This window comes from Carassius auratus, chromosome 29, assembly GCF_003368295.1.
Source record: "Carassius auratus strain Wakin chromosome 29, ASM336829v1, whole genome shotgun sequence".
Taxonomy (NCBI): domain Eukaryota; kingdom Metazoa; phylum Chordata; class Actinopteri; order Cypriniformes; family Cyprinidae; genus Carassius; species Carassius auratus.
In genome coordinates this window covers 7,405,475-7,422,740 of record NC_039271.1, presented here as the reverse complement: position 1 = coordinate 7,422,740, position 17,266 = coordinate 7,405,475, and the positions used below count along the sequence as shown (strand labels likewise).

At 37.1% G+C, this 17,266-nt stretch overlaps 1 long non-coding RNA gene across 1 annotated transcript in view; it reads right to left on the bottom strand.

Annotated features, from left to right (window-relative positions):
* Window positions 1-3,692, bottom strand: part of LOC113047942 (uncharacterized) — a 65,601-nt gene extending 61,909 nt beyond the window's left edge. Inside the window, exons 1-2 of the long non-coding RNA XR_003276376.1 lie at window positions 2,941-3,692; window positions 2,054-2,211 (exon numbers count right to left, since the gene is read on the bottom strand). This is a non-coding gene — a long non-coding RNA (uncharacterized LOC113047942). The remainder of the gene's footprint in view (window positions 1-2,053; window positions 2,212-2,940) is intronic.
* Window positions 3,693-17,266: the final 13,574 nt, after the last annotated feature.

Here is a 17,266-nt window from a genome sequence, read left to right as displayed (position 1 = left end):
TGGGCCCCTGAATCCACCGACATTGTGCTGGCTAATCAACTCATTTGACAATGAATAGAGATCTATTAAGAACTTAGCATTTCACATGCTGAAAGCGGGACTTTTCCATAAAAAAAACCCAACAACGGGACTTTTGGGGGGAGTGTTTTTGGTGCTAATCTCATTTTGTACATTTACCTCTAAAAACCTAGACTTAATTCAAATTTATCATAACCATTTCAAAACAGATTGTTTCAAAAATCCCATTTGTATGATATGCTTTGAATTAGATGCTTGTACATTAAATCAAAATAGCATTAGCAATGTTATTTGAAAATTAAAAAAATACCTTCTTTAATAAAGAAAATAAAAGAGAAATTCAATTATTATTTTTTATATTTTAATTAATTATATTAATTGTTCATATATTTCATGCAATATCTCATTAAATATTTAAATTTATACTAATATGATCATAAAAACATCTCATAAAAAGGAATATAAAAAATTATATATATATATATATATATATATATATATATATATATATATATATATATATATATATATATATATATATATATATATATATATATATATATATATATAAATATTGACATATTATATTAGCATGAAATTAACAACAGCATTCAAAAAAAGATTATTCTAAAACAGAAAAAAGGAAAACAATAAAACTTCACAAAACAGACTGATGAAAAACCACTATGCTAATATCCCAAGAGGCAATCCACTGTAAAAACATGTAATCAAATTGAATTTCAATTTTGTGACCAAGTGGTGTGTAATGGAAAGATTCCTGGATGCAAATCACCTGCGCTCCTAGTCAGAAATCAAGTGGCGTGTGCATCCGTGAGTGTGTGTGAGAGCGAAAGTATAATTCACCCCCCGGTAAGAGTAAATTCAGAACGGTGAGGTTGAATCAGTTTCGAGGCGAATGATTGAGCCCTCTTCCTCAGATCCCGCCATCAATGTACAAATGAACAGCTTGGAGGTGAGATACCCGGTGAGGAAGAGGCACTATCACGCCAGTCGTCATTATTTGTCTCCTCTAGTCCCCAGGAATACTGACAGCGAGGGTCCGGGAGGGGGTAGGCTGAGATGGTGTCCTGTTCGAGGCTTATAATGGCCTCCAGGACAGAGAGAGATGGAGTACTGACAGACTGAGGCAGTGTGACAGGGCGCTGCAGCACTCTTTTAATTCTTGCACTTCTCTAGCCAGTCGCTCCTGCGCGGGGTATGGCAGACGGCCCTGGGAGGGCAACGGTGTGTGATATGAAGCGGACGAGCATCCACACACACACACACACACACACACGTGCTAAAATAAAATAAATGACTGAGGGCTCATCTATCACAAGAAAAGTGCTGCTGTGTTTCTGGTTGTGGGGTGGTGGGAAGTTGCAAGGTCATAGTAATTAAGCAAGACCTGCCTTTAAGGTTAGGATATCTCTAGCCACCTTTAAAAGTCCTTTCAAACTACATTTTCAGTGCATTTTGTGCTCAAAGTGAGCTTGACTTTATCATTGAAATGTTTTGATTATGTTGAACTTTGAAGCTTCTGCAATGAAAAACGAAAACCAGAACAAAGTAGTATCATAAAAATAAAAAATAAATCTCTAAACAACAAAAATTCCAAGGTCTTGAGAAACCTTTATGTAAGAAATAATAAAGAATATTAAAGAAAATAAAAACATTCATTCAAATCCCTATTCGCTAAAATGAACATAGATTTTTGGTACAGTTAATTGATTACACATGCAATATTTTACAGCAAACATGCTCTAATGTGTCTTCATGCGCTACATTTGAATTTCCACAAACACAAATGAGATTTGAATAGAAGTTTTTAGGTAAATAATGGTTTACATGTTGGTCTAATGTTCATAAAAATCTATCGAATGCGTTCAGAATATAGTGTATAATTAATATGGGCCACACTAAGTACACATTTGGAAAGACGTGAAGATGAGTAAATGGTGTCAAACTTTCATTTTTGGGTGTTTTTATCATACAATATGGTACCTTTACAAAAACACAGTCATTTGAACCTTACCGTTACAATGATGGAGCGCCGTTCATGCCGTGAAATGAAGTTTCCAGCGCAGCCAACTCTCTGAACAATCCCAGCTGTTGCTCTGTGTCACTGAACTCTCAGGTAATTTTGAGGTGAGGTAATTTAACCTCTGAACACACACAGGTTACAGGTGAAGTCTATGGAAAATAATGGAGGATGATGGGTGAGCAGTAAATACCAGTGCCTGTGAGGTATAGTGTTATATTTCTCTGACAGGAATGAGACTGACATCACTTTAAAATTAAAAAACGAGAACACCACACATGCTGAAAACAACCTGAGTAATGTAAGACATGAATTTTGACCATTTATTAACATAAATTGAACATTAAAGTTCCAACTGATTTCAATTGGTTTAGATATATTACCATATCTCATTTCACTGAAATGAGGCTGTCTGTTGAATTAAGTGTTCAATTTTGAGTTAAATGATTGACAACTATTTGGAGTAATTGATTCTATAATGAGACATTTCATATTGAGATATATGTCTGCATTCGATTATATATTTTGCACTATTGTATCTTCATGCAGCTGCTGAGTTTACTCTAAATAATAAAAAGAAAAGCTCTCACTAGTTTTGTTAATAAGTGTAGTTTACCATAATTATATTTCCAAAACAGTGTGTATTTTAGATGTTCATCTTGCATTGCTTCACCAGACCTCCACTGTGAGTCTGTTACTGTACTATAAATGTGATTTTTTTTTTAATTGTTAGTTTATATATGACATAGATTCATCAGGACAGCATATAAACACAAAAATAAATTCAGTTTTTTGTTCTTAAGATGTATTGTAGATCATGTAAGGTTTAATTTTGAACAAAATAATGCAAACACACAGTATTAGTAGACTTGAATACTTACTTCAAATGACTTTTTGCTAAACACACCCAAAGACTCCAAACGCCATCAGAGTGGTGCTTTAACCGTCTTCTCCACAGTACTTCACTGGTCAAAGAGAATGCAAATGACATGCCAGTCAAATCACCTCAGAGGCATGGGATGTGTTTGGAGCCTGTTTAAAAGGCCAGACACATAACTGTGGTTTACAACACTGTATGAGTAGGCAGAGAGAGAGAAAGAGACAAAAACACTGCTGATATTTTTGAAGCTGGCAGACGCTCCACATGGGGATTGTGAGTGCTCATCATCTTGTTTAGAGTGCATTAGCAGGCAGCGCCTCAGCCTCCTTTGCTCTAGTTTTCTTGTTGTTGGGGTGGAGTGTCCTGAGGCAATAACAGGAGCTATCCCTCCCTCTCTTTTCATTCGCCAATGCACAGGGGCCTAATTTTCCATCATCAAAGCATGAAATCAGCTGAGAATGCCACACAACAAGAGTCGCTGCAGCTTTGCCACGTGAATTTTTGCCTCTAAATAAAGTTAAACTCCTGGGTTGAAGTAAAGTGGCATTGCCTAAAGTTCGGGTGAGTAGAAACAACAGTGGCCAATTATCTAGAAATTAAACAAACCTCAAGCAACACACATGAATGATAGCTCCCAGATCAAGTTGTTACGTTTCTAAGTGATCCGACAATTTTTACCTGGCAGAAAAAAAAAACTCTGTGAAAAAGCCATATCTAGGTACCAGAATTTCAAAAAGACTTGGATGTGGGCCCAAGAATCCCCTAGCAGTCACCCATAACATCACCAGAACATGACAACCACTCCAAAACAACCATTTCTATTTTAATATATTTTCAGCATCATTACTCCAGTGTCACATGATTCTTCAGAAATCATTCTAATAGGGTGATTTAATGCTTAGGAAAGTATTATTAATCAATAAAATAAAATAACTCTGCTTCTGAAATTTTCTTTTTTTAAAGTTTAAAAGTACAGTATTTATCTGAAAAATATTTTTTTATAACATTATATATCTTTACCATCTCTCTTGATAAATTTAATGCCTCCTCGCTAAGAAAAAAAAAAAGATTCTTACCGACTCCAAACTTGTTTATTAAAAGAATGTTAAAAAACAATTTTAGAATAAACATTTGCCCATAGATGAGTGCGAGGAATGTTTAAGTTGAGAAGTTGCTCAGAAAGTGAAAACTTTTAGAGAAAAATTGAGTCAAACTGAACTCACAGACTCCAGCAGCGCAGACTCCAAGACTCCAAGACTCCTTTCTCTCGTTCCGCTACACAAAACAACTTTCTTCATCAGAGGATGGTTACTTCAACAAACACGCACCCTAAGAGAGCAAGAACACTAGAGCTATTTCTCTGTACTGATTGACAAAAAATAGACAAAATAGATGACAAGAACACAAAAAAGGGCACATAACAAACCGGAGCTCAGTTAGGATGGTTTTCCCTCTCAATAATGAATCGCCATCAGCATAGCATCAACATGCAGAGAAGAGGAAAATAAGCTTGGCTCTCTCAGAGAACAAAACTTCTATATTTAATCTGTGCAGAGGGCGTCTTGTGCGCAATGTACAAAACAACAAAATGAATCAGAAGTTCTGTGGCATGCAAATTGCATCCCGGATACACTCTGAGCTTATCTGGCCATGTCTTTGTGATTGACAGGATTTTTTTTTTGTAAATGTGCAGATTATAAATATTTATAATTGGGTTGCCAACTGCATCTATTGAACTAAGGGAGGCAAGGAGACAGCGCTGTAAATCTTAGAGCACAATATGGCATGCAGATGGCATGGCACGCTGATAAATAAGCCTAGCTTTTGAGTGCTGCCACTTTTTTCCGCGAGTTAATGAGTGAAACTATTTTAGTTTGGAGCTGTCAGCGCTGACATGTGGTGCGGTCCTCTGCGGACTGTGCACGGCTCCTTGGGTTCAGGGTGAAGTCAACAGGAGCTCGCCGGTTCTCGCGTAACGGGAGGTGACAGTGAAACGAAGGGGGGAGATGGTGAGGAAAATTTGGAACCGGATATTCATGCGCAAAAGAACCTGATCCAGAACCCGAGAATGTCACTGAAAAGCATTTGAGAGCACAGGAAGCAGCACTGTGTCTGTTGCTGCATGGCTTTTATGCACGTTTTACCCCAGACTGCATATGTCTTACATAAGACGTATGCTATATATTTCTTGACAGGGGTGACTCCCTCGCTCTTCTCACCGTACAACTCCGACAGAGCCATCCAACATCAACATCGCCTCTCCAAATAGGAGCTCCGAGCCTCCTCTGGTCCTCGGAGTATTGCTGTGGAGTAAATTTCCACACAGTGGGCACTATTTTTCTAGAAAGGACTTCAGGGTGAGGAATTTGAACACAGCCACAATGGCTTCATTATTCTAACATTGCTTGGTCCACTGAGAGTCTAAAACAGCTCCCTCTCTCTGGACTGCTGTCAGCCTTCCTCATCTGCACCGAAAGACACAGAGTGAGCAAGAGAGGAAAAAAAGGGAGGGAAAGAGAGCAAGGAGACTGATATGACGGCATGTTTTTTCCAAGACACAAACATTTTGCCTTGAAAAAACAAAACAAAAAGAGAATCAAAACGGAAAGTCTCAGCAGAGGGTCAGTGTTTGACAACTAGGTCACCTAAAGGTTCGCTTGCACATCTCTGCTTAGTGTTTTCCATTAATAAAACCACAGAATATTAAAGCTTAGACTGAAAACTACAGCACAAACCATCTTGGAGTTTTTTGTCGCGATGGGAATTGCTGCGGTTGAGGAGCTACGAATGTGATTTCAGTGATACGGTCATGTGTGGCCTCAGCGGTTGCATTGAACTGGAATCTACTAAACTTCGCCGAATCTGAAATAGCTGCCCGTCTTTGATTGCTTTGTGGCGAATGGGCTCATATCTCACCATATCATGAGCTGCTTCAGCCTCGGATCAAACATGAAACACCAGGCTAGGCCACAAACGGAGTACTGCATTAACTTCTCTGGCTTTCCAATAGTCAGCATCTAGGGCAGGCCTGCACACCTTCACAGTCATGTGTTATTTCAGTTTGTATTAAAAAGAAAAGCACAACATGACTTTGGGCACAACTTTAACAATCAGCCAGTGATCAGATACTTTAGTATTAAATCCCAAGGGGTTTATGAATTTAAAGCCAGCATGAAATCCAAACTCTTCAAGCAGATTAAATTCAGAATCAAGAAATCCAGGTAAATGCTGTGACAACAGGGGTCCCTGTGCAATTAGTACGCTGGCTACTGCTAATGCAATTAGGCAAACCAGACAGCAAGAGCTGAGAGCCATGGACATAGAGTAAGGGCCCGAATTTCCATTTTATTCCAGAGGACACAAGTGTGCATATCAGAATGGGAGAAATAAATGTTTCTGTTTTCTAATTTAACAGTCTTGACTTTATACACTGAAAATAAACCAAGAAAAAGATGATTACTGTTGCTATTGGGAGCAAGCTGTCGGTAAACAAGCCCAGAGCAGAGAGGCTGTTGCAAAAAAATAAATAAAAGAACCATTTAGAGGATTCTCTCAGGTGGATCCATCAAAGTGGCAAGCTGAGGAACACAATGGAGGACCACCTAGAGGAATAAAACGCTCTTTTTTGAGAGTACATAAACAATCATGACAGGCAAATGCTCTTTGAATGTCCCAATGGAAATACAAGCACAAACACTTTAGACTTAAACTAAAGGTAAAAGTTACATCAGTAAACAAAACCTGAACCCAGACTGTAAGAGGAAAATAATTTAGAATACTTGAACTACTAACAGAAAATTAAACTAAATGCATCATTTACTCACCCTCATGTCGTTCCAAACCTGCATGAGTTTCTTTCTTCTGTGGAAATTAAAAGACTAGGGTTGTTTATTCAGCACAGATGCAACTGATTAATCCTGCATCACAGGATTAAATTAGTTATCTTGAATTGTAATAATATTTCTGTATTTTGGCTCAAATAAAGGCAGCCATGGTGAACATAAGAGACTTTTTTTCAGGAATGCCCAAAAATCTTATTGACTCAACTTTTGAATGGTAGTGTAAATCGATTTGTTAAGCATGACTTATGAAGTAAACTTTTCCAAAATAAGAATAATAAAACGGGTCAATCAGTCAAACAATGGTGTGTGAATGACAATTTCCATTTTTACAATCTCCAACTGTCAAACATACAAAGAACAAGACTTTTTTTCGTCTTGTCCCTGAAAGGTCAAAACTCTTGGCTCTATTTATCATCACATTCATGCATCTTTCCAGTGTGTTTACGTGTCATATTGATGTGGACAGCTGCCACGAGCGATAGTTCCAGTGTGATGTGCCATTCCCAGACCGCTGATTTTGGAGAGCTCTGTGATCTCCCATTGGGCTGAGTGTCTTTAGCCCAAGGGCTTAAACTCATCTCACATTCCCAAAGCCCAAGTCTGGACACATGACTACCTGTCAGGGGAGAGGCAATTGGGCTGCTCGACTGCAACTGGGGTCCAGTACACACACTCTCACACAGTCATTTAATGGAGCATGCCAAGGTGATGGCAGACTTCTCCTGCATGTCTAACCCTTGCTGCTCATTTTTCCCCCCAGTCAGTCTGGTGGGTCTTATTTGACATGTATTATAATGTGGTATAGACTCCATAACACTCACAGCATGGCGAGACTAGAGATTCAAATACTGTGGTGAAAATTACATTTTATTTATGTAGACTTTAGCCAGACCAGATGCCATATTCAATTCAACAAATAGAAATGAGGCTTTGGGATAAAAGTACAGCCTGTTCAATAAGTTGTCCCATTTAGCCAAAAAACACTGAAAACATCTTTTCACAGATTTCCAGTAGTCTTAAACTCTGGAAAATGACTTGTGGAAATAAAACAGGACTTAATACTTTAAGGTAGTCTTGGCATAATGAACAGACCATACATCTGACCATCACAACATCATTTTCATTTGTAAATTGAATGACATCTATTGGAGCAAAACCAAATATTAGATAAAGAGTTTGGAATTTATCATATGATATCATATGATGATGAGATTATAAATGATATGATAATATCATAAAGAGTTGTGATTAGAATTTTGCCTAATATTTATTTTTACGTTATAATTTCTATTATACCATTGACTTTTTATGTAAAAAATATACAATAGAAACAATAGCAATAGTGTGTGGATGTGGTAGTGAAAAAAAGGGAATGTAACTTGAATAAATTCAAATATTTCTTCACGTACAGCACAAGCACATTCACAGTTCCTCTATAAACAGCCGTTGCAGGAAACTAAAAAGGTTGGTATTGTCAGAGATGCACAGAAAGGGGATCAGCACAGGTTTTCTTTCCTGTTGAATGTGGTTCTCTCTTCCCCTTTAGGCTAGCCGTACTTCCTCCAGCTTAGGAGTACATGTGTGGCAGTAGAGAAGACTTCAGAAACCACAAACCAACATCTGTGCAGCAAACCGCAAAAACGGCAAGACCTAGAAGCATCTATTTCAAATGCTGATACAAAAGACTTCTTATTAGCAATGGCATCAGAGAACACTTCTGGTAACATTATTGAACTTATTAAATCAAGGTTGTATACTCGAACTACAAACATTTCTCTCATGACTCATGTGGCTCATAATCATGTTTTTCTTGGCAGTTATTCTAGGTTACTCCAAACGTACTAATCACAAATAAGAAAAATTCTTGAAGTGCAGGAATGAGTTCAATTTGCACATGTGTGACTGTAAAGAGTGAATCACTGAGTCAGTGTATAGAAATCTTCGGGAAAAGCAGTCAGTGACCTTTACAGGACGTACTTCTGATCCTTGATCATAAAAAGAAAGAAAGAAATGTAATGCAGCATGTGTCCTGAAGAGCTGTGTGATGCTATTGTTCACAGACGGTGGTTTGACAGAGACGGGACTTCAAGACTGTATAATAATGCTTGAGTTAAGAACTAGGGACATTGAAGACATGATTAATGTGAGATGACTCATTCTACAGCAGCACAGATGAGCCACTGCTCCTCATGACACATAATCTAGAAATACTTCAGAATAATAGTTGACAATAAATCATATAATCAAATCTAATCATTCAGATTTGTGTGAAAACATGTATTAAATAATATATGATATAAATGGCTAGGTTATATTTCACTACAAAAAACTTTTGAGTAGACTTTCTTTTTTTATAAAAAACGAGGGCAAAGCTATTTTCATCAGCAATATCACAAAAAGCAGTAAAACAAAAGGTTTCACTAACAAAGCTTTCCACAGAGACTTGACACTAGTGTTAGTATCTATTTACATACTGAGAATGCGCTCGCAGCGATTTGCATAATGTTTTTTTCTGCTGCGTACTCTGGGGAGCTGCATTGTAACATATTGATGCTTAATGAACTCTGAAAAAATGGATTTTCCACAGTGTAAATTAAAAAATGCATTATAGCTGTTAAAGCAATCTTGGGGGAAATCTGAGACTTCCATGGTGAAAGTATGCTTAGAAAGTAATAAATTACACGTTACACTTATTTGCTTTAATTCATGCTAATTTCACCCAATTAATTTATCACAGAAGCTTTGTTGCGCTGTCACAAGAGATTCAATTATTTATTCAGGGATTTTGATTTTCTTCCTGTATGTTTGCCGCAATACGTGTGATAGCATCTACCTCAAAGCATGTATATTCGTTGGAGTGTTTATGCTAATAAACGTCTGATATATTTGCACTGCTGTCTTGATGACTCTGTGTGTTTACTTCTCTGTTATATTTATTGCAGCTAATGAGTGTGGCTATGTTCCAAATCACACTAATAGTATGTACATCTCTTATGATGAAGTACATACTTTATAAATGTCGTAACACAATGAACCAAAGGTGAGACATAAAGAGTCTCCCTAATCACATGCAAGCATTAAAATGTAGCTAATCTAAATCATTTAGCTTTATATATTTTTAAGTCAACACTAAAGAAGCTTCTTACTTTGTATATGTAATCTGACATATTTCAGATACAAAACAGGACATTCAATGAGAAAGAATCAGTCAGAATGAGTATTAGACTTTGAAAACAGTGGGAGTTTTGTGTGTTTGAGTCTGACAAAACCATGCCATTCATTCAGACGCATAAAACATGTAGAATTATTAGCGACATGCACTGGCTGTCTGTTGTCAGCTTTATTACTGATGACAATATCATATCATAAACAATATAATTTCAAGACTGCAATAAAATGTATTGCTTAACCCTACTGCATAACATTCACATGCACTGCAGAAAAAGTCTCTTTGTGCTGAAAAAGAGAGGAAGATACAGAAAAAAGCAGGTAGGAAAACCCCTTCTGTGTACACACAGCATGGCTGGCCTATGGGCGGCTTCTCGTAGAGCATGAATTTCTGATTTGCAAGACTAAAACAGAGGCCTGATTGTGTCCAGGCCAGAGTGTTCATCCTGTAAGTGACATGGACAGGAGATCTGCCTTCCTTCCTTTTCGCTCTGGCACATGCTGAGGAGTCATTGTTTACAGTCTTTTCAGATCTGCTGCCCTCAAAGCAACCTTCCTGACAGGACTTTTCCATTCACTCAGAATTCGTGCATGTCGAAGCCTGACACTGTAAAGCCTAACAAACCCTTTTTACGATCGAAGGTAAAACTCTTTTTCTTTTAGGCCATGCTGCCATGAAATCAAAGCTAGCTGTCCATAAACACTCTCTCTCTCTCTCACACACACACACACAAATTGTTGTGTCTCACTAGAAAACCTACATAAGCATCTGTGGACAGTGCACTCAATTCAGTTACACTCACTATACAAGCCAGTTTTTATGTCCTAAAGACATTGATACACATCATTTAATTCCATAGATTCTGTTGCACATGCTGGAAACATTTTGCTTGAATTAAGAGCATTGTTTACCAGCCTTAGTGAATGAAAACCTTCAGCTACCACCCAGACCTTTTCACAACCTGTATTTATGCACTAACTACTTAGGAGCTTTAATAGTGCATGTGTTTAATTTTGGCTGTATTTTTGTATTTGACTTGAAAAAACATTTGAACTAAACTAATAAAAAAAGTAATGAATCTATTTCTGGGATGAAAAAGCTGCTTCATTCAAAATAATATTTGCAATATTATATCTGTAATCTTTCCAGGTAGTTTTGCATAAAATATTTTAATTATATTTATATACAGGTTTGTTTTAAATACATGGGATAAAAATGCTGCTGTAATCAAAAATAGTTTTTTTTGTGGTGTACTGATTTTTTGCATTAATTATATTCAGAACATAGCTAACTCCTGACGGATAAAATCATTTAAGTTCTTAAATTGTCAAATTGTAGAAGTGGCATGGCTTACAAAGACTGTTTTAATTAAGACAAACAAAGAAATCTGCCCACAACTGACACATTATAGCACTGTCAAAGATTTTGAGTCACAGACTAAACCAAGGATAAAAAGACGCATTGCCCAATATCCCCCTTCCCTAGTGACACCTTCAATTTCTGCAGCAGCTGTGATGGTCCCATTCCGTTCATATTAAAAAGCTTATGTGCTGCTGGTTTTTCCAGTAAATTAGAGAAAACAAAATCTCCTGATTAGTCAATTAAGTGCCACATTAGTCTGGGACTTAATTAAAAGATAGGGCAGCCTCTTTACGGATATGCAGCGATGTGTACAGAATGGTTAAACAGGAGATTGAATGAATGGTGCTTGTTAAAACTCACTGTGAGTCACTTGACATCTTACACGACTGCAACTAGGGCTTCACAAATAGAATGTCAGGCTGTGGTGCTCCATAGATCTTGCTATGCTAATCTGGAACGGGGCAAGAAGCGCCACGCAATCCCAGCTGGCACAACAGAATGTAAAAAGTCACAATATCACAAGCTTAGCGGTCTAAAGTGCTGATACAAGCAGACATGCACTGATACACTAATGCATGGTTAGAACCTACTCGGATTGAACTTTGGAAGACTGAGGACACCTGAAGAGACGATATAGGTAAGAAAAATCAGAAGTGAAACCTCTTTAAAATCAAGTTTTTATTTCCTCCTAGACAGCAATGTGATTACATGGAGAGAAAATGGTGAGTTTTCCCTCACAAGGCTCCTGTTTTTCAGACGTTTATTCTCTTAATGTCTCAAATTATGCTGACAAGTGCAATCAAAAGTCAAAGACTTCAATTTGAACTCAAACATTTCTCAAATTCTCCAAAATCCAAAATAAATGCCATAGGTATTCACTCCTACTGTGTGTCAATAATAATCTCATTTATTTGTGTTTTAATCATTTTAGGAGAAACATCTAAGACATGCATTAAAAAGTAAAAAGTCTCCATTTGCTCTGCATTTACTCGCTGTTTCTAGGAGAAACAAATGAGATATTAAAATTGTTACTGTAATGAAAACAGCAAATAATTAAGCCAAATTAGTTTATTACATTTCTGGAACTATAAAACAGCTGTAATCTGTAACATTTTAGCTTTTAAGTCCTACTGTAGGTTTGCATAATAACAATTTAATAGCAATAATAGCAATTGCATAATTATATTACTCCAAAAGCAACCTTGCAAGAAATATCCAAGACAAAAGTTGCTATTAAAACAGAACTAAAATCCAATGACAAAGCAACCTCTAAATAATGAAACTTCCCTCCGGGTAGATGTATAACCGCTCACTGACTTCCTCAGTACTTGCAAAAATTATAATAGTGATCAGGTATATTGCATCATTTTTAATAAATGGCGACTGTAAATTCACAGAAGACGGTACAGACATGGTGCTACCACATTCATATTCGTAATTTAAGAGATGAGAAAAAGGCGGATATTTCCTTTTGAGGCGGAATAAATTATGCATCATTTCATTCCAAAGAGAGGTAATATTATACTGGCTTTGTCTGTCCTACTTCATAAATCCTGAGCTTTAAAACACTCACGAATGCACACACACCAACACAATCCCTTTCAGCCAACACACACACACAAAAGACACGATTTAGGAGCCGGTACACTAAAACATCACAGTTCACTGGCTGTGTTGCCGTCTCTGCGTCACATTCTACCCAGAACGATGCGACAGCTGACAGCTTGCACAGAGATTCATCCCGCTAAGCGATATTATTTCTGCCACGTGTTAATTTATTAACAACCTGTGCATGCTCTAATGTAGAAAATTTGCATATACATTTTTAACCTGGAAGCCAAATCATGAATATTCCTCAGGCAGTGAAGTATTTCTCTTTGTTATTCACTTTCGATTCTTAGAAGTGGGAGTGAGATGAGAAAGAGAAGCCAAAATCACTCCAATCTTCCACAAGACACATATTCTTCCAGGCCCGCATTCCGATCCTTCCTTAACCTTTTGCTCAGAACACAGCAGAATCTGACATTAAACCTTTTATGTTGCAATTTAGTGCATCCACATGCATTTGACCTGAATAACATAATGCAGGAAATATATCATGTTCAGTACTGCAAGAACAGTGGAATGAGGACGGAGATTACTTTAGTGAATGAATAAACAAGTCTAGGAAGTTGGGGTGGCAGATTTCCATGAAAGACCACAGGATAAGCAGCTATTAAGAGGGTGATGCTGGGACACCGGTAGGCTGCAGGTGCACGTTTCGCACACCTGTGAAGTTTCCCTGTATTCCCTTGCGTTGCCCAGCGATGCAACAATCAGAAGCAGGCATAAACACCAGGCTCCTGAGGCAATGCAACAAGTCGTACCTGTCAGCCTGACAGGTTTGCCTCTGTATGGTGAATAAAACAGAGACACAAACAGGTGTAGCTATTTTTTGGGGAGTCTGACAAACAAATCAAGGGCATCTGTAATGGTGTAATTACAACAGAAAACAGGATTTAATCTTTTCCAACCTTATGACTGATGAACTCTGGTGCAACCAGGAAAATAAATGAAATTCTTCTTTTTATTATTATTTTTTTTCAGAGCTGATCATAATAATATTAATCTCCTAATAATATTCTATCCATCTATCATTTATTTAATTAATTATATCTATTACAGTAATAAGATCCTTGGAGGAAGTTGTCATGAAAATAAATGTCACAATGTAAATGTTCTATCATACTGATAGAAATCATAATCATGACCCCAAAAATATACTTCATTTTCTTCAAACAAAATACACAATTACATTTCTTAGTTGACTTGAGGGTAAAATATCAGTTTTGTGATATTCATCCTTTCACACCCCATCATAATGTTTTGATGTCAGTGTAAAGACAGCATCAGATCTGCACACTGACAGACTTGAGTAAATATGCTAGCCAGATTTGACATGCCACTGACTTTACCACAAGATATCAGACTGAAAAACTGAACTGTACTGTTCTACTGCTGATTGACAAAACCATAAATGTGCTGCACGTTCAGATGCATATTTAAAGGCCTTTACATAACTGTCAAATCCAGTGTGTATGGATCAAAATCCACAAGCTTAAAGCATCACGGCAAACAAGACTGTCAATCATTGAGAATGACTACAGGCTACTGAGGCCTTTAATTTAAGTGATGTTAAGAGCAAATAATCAACCCCCCTGCTTTGGTACCCACAACACATCCATATCAAAGAATGACAAGTAGCAAAGGTGACATCTAATTTATAGCTCAAGAACTGCGAACAAGCAAGTAAACACGCATTTCCGAACCACGAGTCCAATTCAATTTGCCTCTCCCATGGTTCAATGCGTTTAGGGAAGTGCAGAACTTCAATGTCTTGCTAATAGGCTAGAAAAGCCTTCACAGCTAACAATTGGTAAAAAAGTTGCATATAAAAAGTTAAGAGAGATGTTCAAAATACGTCTCAATGTGTCTCTTTTATTTTAAACCCAAAGCAAGTGTTGACAGCACATAACTTCAAAAAGATGAACCATAGAGACTATGAACCGCTCCGTGCCCCATCTGTGGCTGTGGGCTTGTCTTCCTGATCTCGCTAACTACCGCTTGCTGTCGTTGCATTGCTGTTGCTTGGCCTGCAGGTAAAGAGAGATTAAACAGCATGCAGCGCCCTTGTAAAGCAGCTAAGTTTTTATGGAAGGGGGTCTTTAGATATTTAAGGTGTGAGTTCAATGAGGCAGAGCTGAAATACAAAATACAAACCTGCAAATCATTTACATTTCATTCATCATGTCTATTTTATACTTAATACAATTTATAGGAACAAAATTCCATAAGAATTAGATAAATGCACAATATGACAAGATGAAAAAGACTTAGTGTCACTATTTTTGCCACTTCACAACTGTATGTCAGCCAATAACTATTTAAACCAGCAAATTCAATATGCAAATCAGCACCGAAATTACAAGAAAACAAAAATATTGAATGTAAAATATTCCCGACCCTTGTCACAGTCAATTAAGTTGGCTAGGTAATGAGGCCATTTGCATTGTAAAGCTTCCCCATGTGTGAGGGTTTTAATGGGGACAGGATCTGAGGAGATTAATTGAGAGTGACATTTCTTGAACTCTATTTTTCCCCCTTCCATGTCCTCCATGTCTTGCTTTTGCTTACCTGACTGACAGGTCTACCTTTCAAACTCTAGTATCTGAAAGACCATCCACTCAAACCCCTCATTGACTCTGACTGTTTAAAAAGGGCAGGATGGTACATAATGCATATGGTGATGAACAAAAGTGCTTGACTTCAAGAAAAGGGATGGGACCAATCACTTCCAAAATGAAATACAAATATATGCTAATCAAAAGACAACAAATTGACAAAAAGATTGAGATTTGGTGATAATAAAGCATAATGAGAGATTTACAAGTAATTTTCAAAAAGCTGGTCATTTTAGATAGAACATATAACATTTGAAGGCCACATATCCCTCTAAATCATTATATATTTTAGAATAATGAAGCACTGCTTTGGATCTACAGTCCTTCTGTCATTATTATCACTAAAACAGCCATAATGTAGCTGATGGCCAGATGGCGGTTCTTTATCATTCAATATTATACTACACGCTTCCACAAATCAAACCGCATATACGTGTCTACATTTTTGCAACTACAACTCTGAATATGCAATTTTAGAGTACTACAAAAGGTGGCGGGCAATGACAGATTGAATGGCAGTCATTTCCGCCATACGGGGTGGAGGTGGTGGTCTCTAAAGACTTATTTAATATTGTAAGAGAAATGACCCTGGTACCAAGGAGCGCAACGTCTCTTCAGCCTGAAAACAGAAACAATGGAGCCACCTTAATTGTGACATTACAAGCGGTGGCAGAGAGAGGAACAGAGGGGGTTTGATTAAATGGAGAAGTGGTGGACTTTGTGAAAAGGTCACTGCACACTTGCCTGGACTTCTCAACTCCTCCTATTTCTGAATAAGAAAAAAAGTGGAAGAATATGGATGAAAAAGAACCAAAAAAAAAAACGCTCCCATGTGATTAGAGAAGACTTCCAATATTTTCAGCAATGTCATTAGTGAAATAAGATGGTAATTTTCTGGCAGGTGGTATCTGGGCAGAAGGAAGTGAGGGGGGTGGTAGCAGGTTTTCGGTGGGAACAGAAGGCAGCACAGGTGGGGTGGTGTCGAGGTTAATTGAGAGGTAAAAAGGACAAAGGTATGTCATTGGTCAGGGAAGACCACCAGCCAGAGGGAAAGACTCCTGACTTACGCAATGCTTCTGATGTAGCAGCACAATCTCTATTTGTTTAGTGAATGAGTTTTATTAAAAGAGAGATTTTAGTCATTAAAAACCAAGGTGGCTAATGGCCAATAATAATAAAAATGTAAATATACAAAATAAATGAAAACTTCAGTATTCAGTAAGGATTGACCAAAAGTGACAATAAATAATATTTTCTATGGTTACAAAAAATTCTCTCTCAAATGAATGTTTTTTAATCCCTAGTATTTTTTTTTTTTTTTAAAGTAGGGCAACTGTTTTCATCATTGATAATAATCAGAAATGTTGGAACATGTGACACTGAAGCTTTAAAAATTCAGCTTTTTAAAAATACATTCCATCACAAAACAGTTCAAGTTTAGAATGATATTTCACAATATTAATATTTTACTATATTTTTGATCAAAAACCAAAATTTCAGCCAATTTTCATTTAGGGGTGACCAATCCCTTCCATGTATATGTAGGTATGTAACATGTACTGTATATGTTATGTATGTAACAGACAAAAGGGGAAACCCTTCTGTTAATTCAGTGTGACATACCATCCTGAATCTATCACGAACCTTTAAAATCTCTCTGGAGACATTACAGTTTAATACACTAACTTTGATGCTAACGATACGCATTATATCCATCTCTGAACCTTGTACAGG